General features: G+C 44.1%; 1 pseudogene; it reads right to left on the minus strand.

Moving 5' to 3' along the window:
• The window catches only part of LOC121854223, a 108667-nt pseudogene that overhangs the window by 13968 nt on the left and 80954 nt on the right, over positions 1-13745 (minus strand).

A 13745-nucleotide genomic window follows, 5' to 3' on the forward strand; every position in this document is an offset into this window, starting at 1 on the left:
CGATATATGGCCAGATATCTAGGGAATCGGGCAGAAAGTCATGATACTCAGCAGGAGACGGTCACTCACCATACTCAGCAGGAGACGGTCACTCACCATACTCAGCAGGAGACGGTCACTCACCATACTCAGCAGGAGACGATCACTCACCATACTCAGCAGGAGACGGTCACTCACCATACTCAGCAGGAGACAGTCACTCACCATACTCAGCAGGAGACAGTCACTCACCATACTCAGCAGGAGACAGTCACTCACCATACTCAGGGGAGACGGTCACTCACCATACTCAGCAGGAGACGGTCACTCACCATACTCAGCAGGAGACGGTCACTCACCATACTCAGCAGGAGACGGCCACTCACCATACTCAGCAGGAGACAGTCACTCACCATACTCAGCAGGAGACAGTCACTCACCATACTCAGCAGGAGACAGTCACTCACCATACTCAGCAGAGAACAGCAGTTGCCCCTCTCAGACCTGGCGACGTACTGACGGAAGTACTTGAAGTAGAGATGCTCCAGCCCCAGCAGGAGGAGCGCCAGCAGGATGCCACACCCCAGCAGGAGGAAGGTGGACATGAACTGCTCCAGCGCCAGAGGTTTACTGGACGACTTGTGTTGCTTGTTGGGTTTACAGGCGCCAGTGAACCAGAACCTGGCGATCCTCTCCAGGTCACCTGCCAGGGAGGAAGAGACGGGTGAGATGTGGCGTGAGGAGGGTGAGAGGTGAGGGAGGAGGGAGGGAGGAGGAGGGAGGAGGGAGGGAGGGAGGGAGAGGGAGTAACTTACAGTGAAAGATAGGAAAGGTAATATTTTTAGGTACACATGGTAGATAAAGGACAGGTAAGTTAGTGGGTAGAGACGGAGTGTGTACAGGGTGACGACTATGGCCTAAGGAGTCACTCATGGATAAGACACTGTGTTCATCCTGTGATTCATATTCGTTAATTACCCGAGTTATTGAAGCTCTCGTTAATCACCTGAGTTATTGAAGCTCTCGTTAATCACCTGAGTTAACAACCTCTCGTTAACCCTGACAACTCACCATTCTCTCGGTATTTCATGATCTGCTCGTTAAACATCTCCAGGTACTTGGATTTCCTGGCGAAGGCGACGCCATAGCCAGTGAGAGTACCAGGACCCCACCGTCAGTAGCTTGCACTCATCGTCCTGACCCACCAGGTACTCCATCACCGTCGCGTCGTACAGGAAGGCGTCCAACTTCTGTGGCACGAGGTGCCCACATATCACGGGTCAGGGGTATATTTATCACGGGTCAGGGGTATATATATCACGGGCCGAAGAGGGTAGATATATCACGGGTCAGGGGTATATATATCACGGGTCAGGGGTATATATATCACGGGCCGAAGAGGGTAGATATATCACGGGTCAGGGGTATATTTATCACGGACCAAAAGGAGGTAGATATATCACAGTCAGTAGTGGAAATATCACATATCAAGAGGAAGAGATGTCACGGGTCGGGGGGTGGAAATATCATGGGCCTGACGGTATGTTTTTCACGGATCAGAGGGTAGATATATTATGGAACAGATGAACCAAACAGAATAGGTCAGGGGGGTACATATATCATGGACCAGGAAGTGAGGATATCATGGGTTCTGGGGGTAGAAATATAACAATGTCTGGGGGTAGGATTTTAACAGTGTCTGGGAGTAGGATTTTAACAGTGTCTGGGAGTAGGATTTTAACAGTGTCTGGGGGTAGGATTTTAACAATGTCTGGGGGTAGGATTTTAACAGTGTCTGGGGGTAGGATTTTAACAGTGTCTGGGGGTAGGATTTTAACAGTGTCTGGGGGTAGGATTTTAACAGTGTCTGGGGGTAGGATTATAACAATGTCTGGGGGTAGAAATATAACAGTGTCTGGGGGTAGAAATATCACGGGCAAGAACCAACAAATGATGTAAATAATAATTACAATACTACAAACAGCCATGACTACCCCTCAAGTGTCCCTCAAAACAATGCTAACCCTCATCTACCTTAAAGACCAGGTTACTTAAGGGCTAAGTTACTCAAGTTAGGGTTAAGGCACATTAATGACCTTGACCTTTGACCTCACTGATCCCAGAATCGATGTTGACCTTCCTCTCCCTAAAGGTGAAGTACCTGTATATCTTCTTAGCTATTGGTCTGTTTCTGCGTCATGTTACGGAAATGAGAAGGTTAACAGACAGACAGACAGACAGAGAGACAGACAGACAGACAGACAGACAGACAGACAGACAGACAGAGAGACAGACAGACAGACAGACAGACAGACAGACACATCATAATAAAGTCTCTATCGGTGAGGAAATTATTAGGTTAAGTTTGATATAATGTGAAAACTCTATAACGGACTATATAGAGATGAAAGTCCGTTATATCGAGGGTCCATTAGATATGAAACCACCCATCTAACACACACACACGGAGCAAGAAATCCGTTATATGGAAATTTAACCGCAATAAACAAATGAACAACAATGAACCACAGGGGGACACAGTGGATCGTAACAGGTGGGTCAGGGTGGGTTGTGGTGTTGTGGTGGGTTGTGGTGGGTTGGGGTGGGAGTGGGTTTTGGTGGGTTGGGGTGGGTTGTGGTGGGTTGGGTTGGGTTTGGGTTGGGAGTGGGTTTTGGTGGGTTGGGGTGGGTTGGGTAAGACGTCTACTGAGATGAAAACGGAAGGCGATGATAGAAGCAGCATCTTTAATTAATTATATTCAAGTTGACTCTTCGGTCCATCAGTTAGTGGGGGTGTGGGTGAGGGGTGTGTGGGTGAGGGGTGTGGGTGAGGGGTGTGGGTGAGGCGTGTGGCTAGCCCAAAGGTCGAGCTATGAAGACCACCCCACCCCATACCCTAGAGAGAGAGAGAGAGAGACAATATCACCCCGCCAGGTTGATCACCAGTGACGGTTCTCCTGGACTCATTACTCCAGCTGCTGTACTATGAGACCAACGCCAGCACGAGCAATCAACATCGCCTGGCGTTCACCTCTACCCTATATGAGAAATTTACGGAAACTAACGCAGCCAGATGAACTTTCCTCTCTGCCTATAGTGACGTTCATTTAAGGTGTACAACAGCCTGGGCATTCCACACATCCAATCATGTTTATAATTTCACCCCCACCTTTTGAAACCTACGCCAGACGAACTTCCGCCAGACTAACCTACGCCTGTCTTCATCCCCCGTCGCTGAGAATCATTAATGAATATTCGATATAATTTGTGTTGCAAAGTAGATGGTTCTCATTATTCATGTAAAGACCAAACTTATCATTTGAGGAATATTTTATGGCCAAGGATGTGAGGCAGCCATATTGGAGAGCCTTGGGTGTGTGTAGGTAGAGGAGGAGGGATGGGAAGAAGAAAGAGGAGGAGGAGAGGATGAGAAGAAGAAAGAGGAGGAGGAGAGGATGAGAAGAAGAAAGAGGAGGAGGAGGGATGAGAAGAAGAGATGGAGATTAGGAAGAGGAAATAATGGAGGAGGAGGAGGTACACACTAGAGTAACCCAGAGACCCGCCACCTGACCTCCCTTGACCCTGACCTCCCGTGACCTCTACTTAATGGGTATCCAAACTAGAGATCCAGGTCGAGGAAAGAGGCCAGTATATACATGTATTATATGTATACATGTATGCATATAAAGCTACACGTGAATTTAAATACATAGAGTGGAAGGCTCGGCTCTCCAGTTTCCATTATCCCAGCGATTTTATTTGAATATTCATATGTAAATTCATACACGTATATACAACGGTACCACAACATCGTCACTGGTCACCCCCAACCTTAACTACAGGGAGGGGGGGAGGGGGAGGGGTGGGGGAGGAGGTGGTGTGAATGTTGTAGTAACGGTGATAGTGTGTGTGTGTGTGTGTGTGTGTGTGTGTGTGTGTGTGTGTGTGTGTGTGTATGTGTGTGTGTGTGTGTGTGTGTGTGGAGGAGGAATGAGGTAGAAAGACCCTATACAACCACACAAGTCCTCTTCACCACTGACGCTCCTACAGTATATAAAGGCCCCCTACGAGAGGTCCTCCTTCACTTCTGACTCAAAACAAACACAAAAAAAAAGACACAGAAACACAAAAGAAACACAAACAAGAACACAATCACTTAAAACACACACAATCAAGCATGAAAATGAACACAAACACGAGCGATACATTACCCCTTCTTAACGGCCTTGATGCCCTCAATAGGACTACTCTGGTTGAACTGTCTCATATACGCGTGCATCACCGGGAAAGACTTCTTCATGAGGACGTCTGTGTTCCCATGGAGGGTCGTCGCGAACTTGAACGGTGGCTTCATCGTCGTCGGGTTCTGGAGCTGTGTGAGGAATGACCACCACGAAGGTAAATGTCAGGTAGGATAGTACAGGTAATCGTATAAAATTGAGTACAAATGAGTGGTTGAGTTATAGAAGTGGATGTATCTTAAGGAATTGAGTAAAAGTATAGAATCTAACGAGTACCTTGAGTCTTCATTGAGTACAAGTGGGTGGTATAGTTATATAAGTAGACACGTGGTAATGAATTGAGTACAAGTATGGGATCTACGAGTACCTTGAGTCTTAAGTGAGTACAAGTGGCTAAAGAACTGAATAAGATTATTTGAGAGCTTGATGATTGTACACAGCTGAAAGACCTGAAGAGGGACATCTCTCTCTCTCTCTCTCTCTCTCTCTCTCTCTCTCTCTCTCTCTCTCAGTAGATGTGCCGAGGTTCAGTAATCCAGTTTAGAAAGGCTCGGTCTCCCTGATCAAGACCGTCTCCCTATATTAAGGCCTTATGGTCTTTATGAGTGGAGAGAGAGAGAGAGAGAGAGAGAGAGAGAGAGAGAGAGAGAGAGAATCTTTATCCCTAACTAGAACCTCCCTCCCCCTCCAGGACTCACCCTCTTGTCCTCAATGCCAGAGAGGTCGTAGAACTCCTCCCGGGTTATCATGAAGGCGGCGAGGTTGGCGGTGTAGATGGCGAGGAAGATGAGGGCGAACATAGCCCACACGTTGCCCATGAACCTGGTGATAGATAGATAGATAGATAGATAGATAGATAGACCTTACAAACACACCTGGTGGGTAAGATTAGGGCGAGTTAGGTGTGGCAGGTGTCAGGGGGGGGGTGAGTGTGGTGTCAGGGAGAGATAAGGCAGGTGTTAACATAGACAGGTAAGGTGAGGTAAGCCACCACTAATCACCCTCCCCCCCCCTGTTGACCTGTGTTATAATTACCCTTAATCTCACTACACTGATGATAAAATTAACCCGATCACCTGAAGATTAAACAACCTAGCTTATTGCACCTCAAGATTAACCAATTTAACGCTAATCTAACCTAACTTAACCTGACCTAACGCTAATCTAACCTTATTTAACCTAAACTAACTAAACTTAACCTAACTTAACCTAATCCAGCTTAACTTAACCTAACCTCAAGATTAAACAACCCGGCTTCTTGTACATTGAAGATTAATCAACGCTAACTTCACCTCATTTAACCTGACTTAACTTAATCTAAACTAACTCAACATAACAAACTAATCTATCTTAACCTAACCTTCAAGTTTTAATTTCCAGATTTACGTTTCAATTTACAGAATAATTTACACATTTACGTTTCAATTTACAGAATAACTTACACATTTACGTTTCAATTTACAGATTCCTACGTTTAGTTCCATCTCTTTGTTGACAGTTTCTGAGGTCATCTCCGCCAACTCCCACAGTGAATCAGGTCCCTTAGTAATATATGGAGACACGATTCACGGGGACAAGGGGATAGTGGTGACCTGGTGATGGTGTGATGGTGTGTGTGTGTGTGTGTGTGTGTGGTGAAGTGGGAAGTGGGGAAATTCATCACAGGTAGAACAAAATTGACAAAGAAACTGAGGCACGAACCTGAACTAAGGCCAAAAGGTATTCAATATCTCTCTCTCTCTCTCTCTCTCTCTCTCTCTCTCTCTCTCTCTCTCTCCAGTACCTGGCAGTGCCCAGCCCCTAGGACAGTCGACATTAACAGCAGCCTGGAACAGTATTGCCCACACCATCCACAGTGTCCTGAAGAGCGAAAACCGGTGGTTGTTGGGCGCCTGCATCTGTAAACACACGAGAGACAACACCTGTAACACATCTTTGGAAACACCTGTAACACATCTTTGGAAACACCTGTAACACATCTTTGGAAACACCTGTAACACATCTTTGGAAACACCTGTATTACACCTTTTTAACACCTGTAGGACTCGTTAGGTTTCGTTCAAAATTTCCCCCCGCCCCCACTCACTTCCCATTCCTCTCACCTAAACGGAAATATCCTCTCCCTTCCCTCTCCTCCCCAAAGGAAATATCCCTCACCCCCCTCCTACACCACCTCCCATCCCCCTCTCCCACCCCTCCAAAAAATGACTATACCTCCAGAATCCTTTGAGGGCCGCTTCACACCTCAATCAAGGACCACTTACAGTACTCTTTCACCCCAACACTACACCAATATTCACGTCTATGGTAAAGTTATTAAAGCTCAAACTAACTCTTCACATGTACGGCCTCTGACCAGATCATAACAAAATTCGAAAAAATATTAGTCAAATTTTTTTCTCTTCATAAATTTGTATTCATATTTTACATCTTAAATAAGTAGTTGATTTATTTGTATGAAGGTTTAATAATATTGTACATACACTTTTCACTTACAAATCTGTCTCACTTAATTACTATACACTATTCACTTAACATATCTTCACTTCTATACAAGGCCCTCCCCCCCTTGACGCTGTACCAGATAAGAAACACGTATGACTTTCTGTACTGCCGGTGAGGTGTGTGTGTGTGTGTGTGAGTGTGGGAGAGTGAGTGAGTGTGTGTGTGTGTGGGAGAGTGTGTGACCAAGGTAGAGTGTAAAGAAGAATCACTTTCACCATATACTCGAGGGAAGAGGCGAAGTAAGAAGAGGAGGAGGAGAAGAGGGAAGAAGAGGAGGCAATGAGTGTAGAGTCAACACGAAGAAGATGACTGAATCAAAACGACGACTAAAAAAAACACGGGTATCAATGTAAACAGGTACTCAATGTAAACAAGTACTCAATGTAAACAAGTACTCAATGTAAACAGGTACTCAATGTAAACAGGTACTCAATGTAAACAGGTACTCAATGTAAACAGGTACTCAATGTAAACAAGTACTCAATGTAAACAAGTACTCAATGTAAACAGGCACTCAATGTAAACAGGTACTCAATGTAAACAGGTACTCAATGTAAACAGGTACTCAATGTAAACAAGTACTCAATGTAAACAAGTACTCAATGTAAACAGGTACTCAATGTAAACAAGTACTCAACCTCACCTTCATATTGTAGCCAGAAGGACTCAACCACTCAAAGAGGAAGATAGAGACGGCTGCTACCTGTATGGCCACCAACGCTACCAGCATCCAGGAAGCCGTGTCGAAGGGCTCTGTGTACAGGTGAGAAGAGACAACCAGGTGAGATTAATTAACCTCTCATTATGAAATACAGGTAAATAAAAATCATACAAACATGAAATAGGTTAATGACGTGGATACATATTAGTAGAAATGGTATTAAATAGGAAACTGTAACTGGTATACCAATTTTTTTTACCTAAAGGAAAGAATTATTAAAAAAAACACAAAATTGGTAATTGACATAAAACAAACATTTGAAATTGTATTAAATTGGTAAGAAAATATGATTAGTACAATTATCCTCCCTATTTTTTTACTTTAAGCTAAGAATTATACAGAAAATAGGTAAATGACTTGAAAACGAACAATAAAAATCGTATTCAATTGTCAACTACCTTCCCTATTTTTTACTCAAAGCCAAGAATGATAAAAATAGGTACAAGTCACCAAGCTTTACAAAACTCTCTCTCTCTCTCTCTCTCTCTCTCTCTCATGAAGACCCAACAACGAGTAGTAGAATATCACTAAGTTAAGTGAAGTGGGTACACAGGTATACGTCTATAACAATAAATGAGAAGAGGGAGAGTTTGCACAGGTGTTGGCTTGGGTTGGGTTGGGTTGGCTTGGCTTTGGTTGGGTTGGGTTGGGTTGGCTTGGCTTGGGTGGCTTGTTGGTTGGCTTTGGTGTGGTGTTGGTTGGCTTGGCTTGGGTTGAAAAAATGAAACTCCCACGAAAAATTAAATACTGTAAGCTGTTGACCGTAATAAATAATTAAATAAATAAATAACCTGTGTTCATTTATACATCAACAACAACAAACTCATTACTAAAACAAATCACACTAATTGTATACTGTAGGAATATATATTAAAATAAAATGAGGGATATTAGTCTAATGATCTGTTAACTGTATCAAAATAATGACATCACACACACACACACACACACACACACACACACACCACAGGTAGACAGTAATTACCAGAGTCACCTCATCACTTCACTGCCACGCTCACCTGTCATCTCATAAAGGAGTGATACGTAACAAGCTAATTATAACCGACCAACACACCTGCGCTTAACATTACGCCAGGTACGATTATACTGTGAGCTGAGAAGGCGGTCAGGTGGGGACTTTTATGCTGGGGATTTTAAGCTGGGGAAGGTATCACGGGGGGTGGGGTTGCTGGGAAGGTATCACTGGGGTTAAGCTAGAAGCAAATCACATAACATGCGCTAAAAATAGAGAATAATGAGAAATATATTGTAAATCAAATGTAAAATAATACACTAAAATATATTGTAAATCATAAATCAAGTCAATATATGTGACCAAACCTTCCTCACAGACTCGTAATAAATCACCCGGACGAAAGATAAAGTCAGAATAATGGGAAAATAAATAAAGACGAGAGATAAACATGATGACCAAAAATAGTTAACTGAGGTGTAAACAAACAATATGGCGAGTATACTGTAGTAGGTTGGAGAGAGAGAGAGAGAGAGAGAGAAGGAGAGAGAGAGAGAGAGAGAGAGAGAGAGAGAGAGAGAGAGAGTAATCAAGGCATCAAGGTGCATTAGAAACTTCCTTTACCTTTCTCAGGTGGACTAATTAATCCCTAATTATTTAATGGGGCGTTTCTTTACCGTCGATCACCAGCTTTTAATTTAATTACTGTAGCAGAGAGACTCATTAAAACTAATTAGGGGCGATTAGGAGGAGTAATTATTAGTGAGTTTTGGGGTGTTGGAGAGGGGGAGATGAGGTGGGGGAGGGGAGATGAGGGGAGAGAGGTGGGGGGAGAGGGGAGGGGGGTGGGGGAGAGGAGGTGGGGAGGGGTGGTGGAGGGGAGAGGGGGAAGAGAGGAGGAGGATGGAGAGAAGGAGGAGAATGGAGAAGGAGGAGGAAGGAGGGTACAAGGAAAGAGGTAGAGAAATGGGAGGGAGGGGGGAGGGAGGCAGAGGGAGATGGACGGAGGGAAGGAGAGGAGGGAGGGAAGGAGAGGAGGGAGGGAAGGGGAGCAGCTAGTCCCCTCACCTCCCTCTCACTTATCAATATACTTCTCTACCTGTCTCCCTCACCACCACCACCACTATCACCCTCCCCACCACCACTATCACCCTCACCAACACCAAGAGGATTATTCGACCATTTTTCACCTCAGTCTCCTCCTGTGGTGTGTGTAAGGCTCAAGGTGACGATCACTTGTGGGAAGGAAGGTCAAGCGAGGTCACGAGTTGAGAGAAGGGAGGTCAAGCGAGGTCACGAGTTGAGAGAAGGGAGGTCAAGCGAGGCCACGAGTTGAGAGAAGGAAGGTCAAGCGAGGTCACGAGTTGAGAGAAGGGAGGTCAAGCGAGGTCATGAGTTGAGAGAAGGGAGGTCAAGCGAGGTCACTTTAGCTTGTTGGTGGCAGTGAGGGCCCACCGTGTACGTTAACTTGTGGTGCCAACTGTTGTGACACCTGACACTAAGCCAATGGTGCCAGCTGCTCCTGACACCCAACAGCGGCTGGCATCCCCTCAAGGTGCTCCTGTGTAGTGCCAGATGGTCGTGGCACTCAGCTTACAGCCTCAGGTGGCCCTCACCCCCTCACCAAACCTGATTGACTCTGGCACTCTCCGTTCACTACACTGGACGCCTGACCAGTCTGCTGCACCTCAACACCGGTTTTGTGGCACCATTTGGCACCATTGTTAACTCGGCACTTGTTTCTGGCACTAAAACACACACACACACACACAATGTTAATAAATACCAAATGAACCATAATGACGTCTTTAGGCTTGTCATTTAAAAATAATTCACTTAGGTTATTAAAGGCTTGCTGCGGCTTCCTTGGGGGGGCACCAGCGATAAAATTTTGTTAGGGGTGGAGACTAGCGAGGCAGGGGGTGGGGGGTGACCAGTTAGTAAATAATACCGCCTAATATTATTGTTGTTGATGGAGAAAAACGCACACAAACACACGCAAATAAACACACATACGTACATGTTTACGTGTACTTAGACCTGCATATATACAGTACATACTTACAGACAAACATTAATCAACAATCTTATAGGTCAGTGGACTTCAATCAATCAATCTCTGTGTGTGTATCTCTCTCTCTCTCTCTCTCTCTCTCTCTCTCTCTCTCTCTCTCTCTCTCTCACCCTAACCTAACCTCACACGCCACACATTATACTCGAGGCTGTGATTGTCTTGACTCAGGTGGCTCTGACCTTCTCCACACCTGCCCGAGAGTTCAATTGGTGTCGACAGCACCTGAGGGCAGCCTGTCCCCCCCTTATATTATACAAGTGTTTAGAGGACCTGAGGGGTAATTGAACAGGTGTATACAGGTACTAATGGTAACTGTATGAGCCATCCCAACGCTAACCTAACCTGACCCCACAGGTAGTATTAGAGGGTTTAATCAACAGGTGAAATAAGCTAAGGTGTCTAATCTTCAGGTGATCCTAAACGACCCAGGTATGGTTAGGTGACCCTAGATATCAATGACCTTCCTCCCCTACAACCCAGGTACACACACATCAGATCTCAATTTGTTTTAGATCTGTCATCACATTTAAAAAAAGGCATTAATGTGTGTGTGTGTGTGTGTGTGTGTGTGTGGGTCAACTAGGTTCATGGATTGTAATAACATCACGAGTACAGGAAAGGAGGAAGAGGGGAAGGACGGAGGGGGGGAGGGGGGAGGGGGAAGGGCGAGGGGGGGAGGAGGAAGGCGGAGGGGAGGTAAGGGGAAGGACGGGTAAAGGGAAGGCGGAGAAAGAGAGAGAACAAATGACTAAATGATGAAGAAGAGAAATGGCTGACGGCTGATAAGTAATGGGTGACAGGTGTGTATAACAAGAGACAGTAATGACGGACAGGTGAGTGACAGGTGAAATATGACGGGAGGAAACATTTAAGAATACACTAACAGGCTATAGGAAAGGGAACTGTACCATCAAATAAACGTTTCCTATGGGTCAATGTTTACAAACGTTGCTCAGTGACGTGTTGACCTTTGACCTTTACCCCACCCCTCTCCACCTCCCTCCACCCTCACCCAACCTTCCTTCTATAATATTTCCTCTATAACTAATACCAGTGTTGAATTATATTAAAAAAAAGTTATATTACCAGATAAATATTACACAAACACGAGAATTCTATCTGACGTGAATAAAACAAACCAAGATATTACACCTTTTTTTCCCCCATTATTTCACGCAAAGGTAATATATGCAAATTCATTCATTACCTATATATTAAACTACATATTAATGCAAATATATATAGAGAAATTATGTAGATGATATATTCCGTATTATAAAATAGTTTGGATAGAGTTATTTATATATTATTTTATATCTGATGTTAATTTATACTTCAATTATTATAAGACGAGATTAGATCAAATTATTATATACATTCTTCATCTATATAAACTTTCAGGTATATATAGAATTATAGATCAATACCTGTTTGCTCTAGTTAATTAACAGGACTTCAGGTGATTATTGGCCCAAGAGACGGAGTGTTGTGGTAATTGAAATGTTTGAGTTCAGTAATATTTCCCTAAGATCTCAGAGGTATTTCATCTCTGTATTAGTGGTTAGGTTAGGTTAGGTTATCACACACACACACACACACACTAAGCCAGACTATTACCACAGACTAGAGACACTCGCCATTAAGCCAGGTAAACCAGCTCTACTCTGCTAATTAGAACCTGCCAGTTGACTCCTACCTGAACCGTTGTGCCTAACCTAACCTAACCTAACCTAACCTAACCACGCCACTTACTCACTCAGTAGACCACTGACTAAACTGACTCAACACTGACTGAAGTGACTCAACACTGACTAAACTGACTCAACACTGACTGAAGTGACTCAACACTGACTCAACACTGACTGAAGTGACTCAACACTGACTCAACACTGACTGAAGTGACTCAACACTGACTAAACTGACTCACGGTTCTCCGATCTTTACTAAACATACATCCATCTGAAGACTTGATTCCCTCGGACTGTCACTGGCAGGGGAAGAAAGAGACTGACTGACTGACATACCTCCACAGGGGCATCATAGGGGGGGGTATAAGACTAACGCAGCATAGTCTTATTACTTATACTTTACAACATTTTCCTTACTTATATACCGAAAAAAAATCATTATTTATTAGACTTTTCAAAATTCTACTTATAATACTTTACAGAATCTACTTATATTACTTTACAGAATCTACTTATAATACTTTACAAAATGTTCACTGTTCATAAAACTTTACAGAATCTACTTATATTACTTTACAGAATCTACTTACAACACTTGACAAACTTTTCTTCACGTACAAGAATTTTATTTCCAAAGTAATTTCCTCCCCAGACGCCGCTCAAACACTCCGCCCTGTGAAACGGTGACGGCGTACCACCAGGCGCTGACGGTACACTACCACCCACCCAACAGTTCAACCTTCCACTCGGCTTAACTCTTGGCCATTTTAAATTCCAGGATTTTGTTTTGTTTCGTCTCCCAGAGCGAACTGAGGCTGAGTCCAAAAGCCTCACAAGATGACACACTTCCTGCAGTAGTGTCCAGGAGGCGAGGCAGCGGTTTAGCAGTCAATATACCTACTCCTTTTTATAAGAATTAAGAGAATATAGAAAAAAAAAACTGAGATTCACTTAAAATATCAATACAATTTGGATATTTTTCCCTCTATCAATAACTCCAAGCTCAACATCCTTTACAAAAAAACTCCGTAAAAAAAAATCCCTACTCTTTTTTACGAGAATTTCATGTCTCCTTTGACCCGAAAACAACAAATATCACATTCCTGGTTTTTTTGTTTACCTCTCAGTAGACCCGGTAGTGTGGGAACCCTGTATAGTCCCCCCACCCCCAGCAGTAGACCCAGTAGTGTGGGAACCCTGTATAGTCCCCCCAGCAGTAGACCCGGTAGTGGGGAACCCGAGATAGTCCCCCCCGAGAGTTGGCGTTTGATCAACACAGGGAAAGGCTCGACCCCGGGACCCTACTATTTAGGAGTTCTGAATTCTCTGTTTAGTGCGATTGATGTGATCTAGTCTGTGAGGGAGAGAGTGAGGGAGAGGAGGTTGTTGTGAGGGAGAGAGTGAGGGAGAGGAGGTTGTTGTGAGGGAGAGAGTGAGGGAGAGGAGGGTTAGGCTTAGGTTAGCAAGAGAATGACAACAACAAGGTGAACTAAATAAACAAATCAATCATCACAAACTTAACACACCTTTAAAACACAAAGACTACATCACAAAGACTCACCAA

This window comes from Homarus americanus, unplaced genomic scaffold (assembly GCF_018991925.1).
Source record: "Homarus americanus isolate GMGI-L3 unplaced genomic scaffold, GMGI_Hamer_2.0 scaffold13284, whole genome shotgun sequence".
NCBI lineage: Eukaryota > Metazoa > Arthropoda > Malacostraca > Decapoda > Nephropidae > Homarus > Homarus americanus.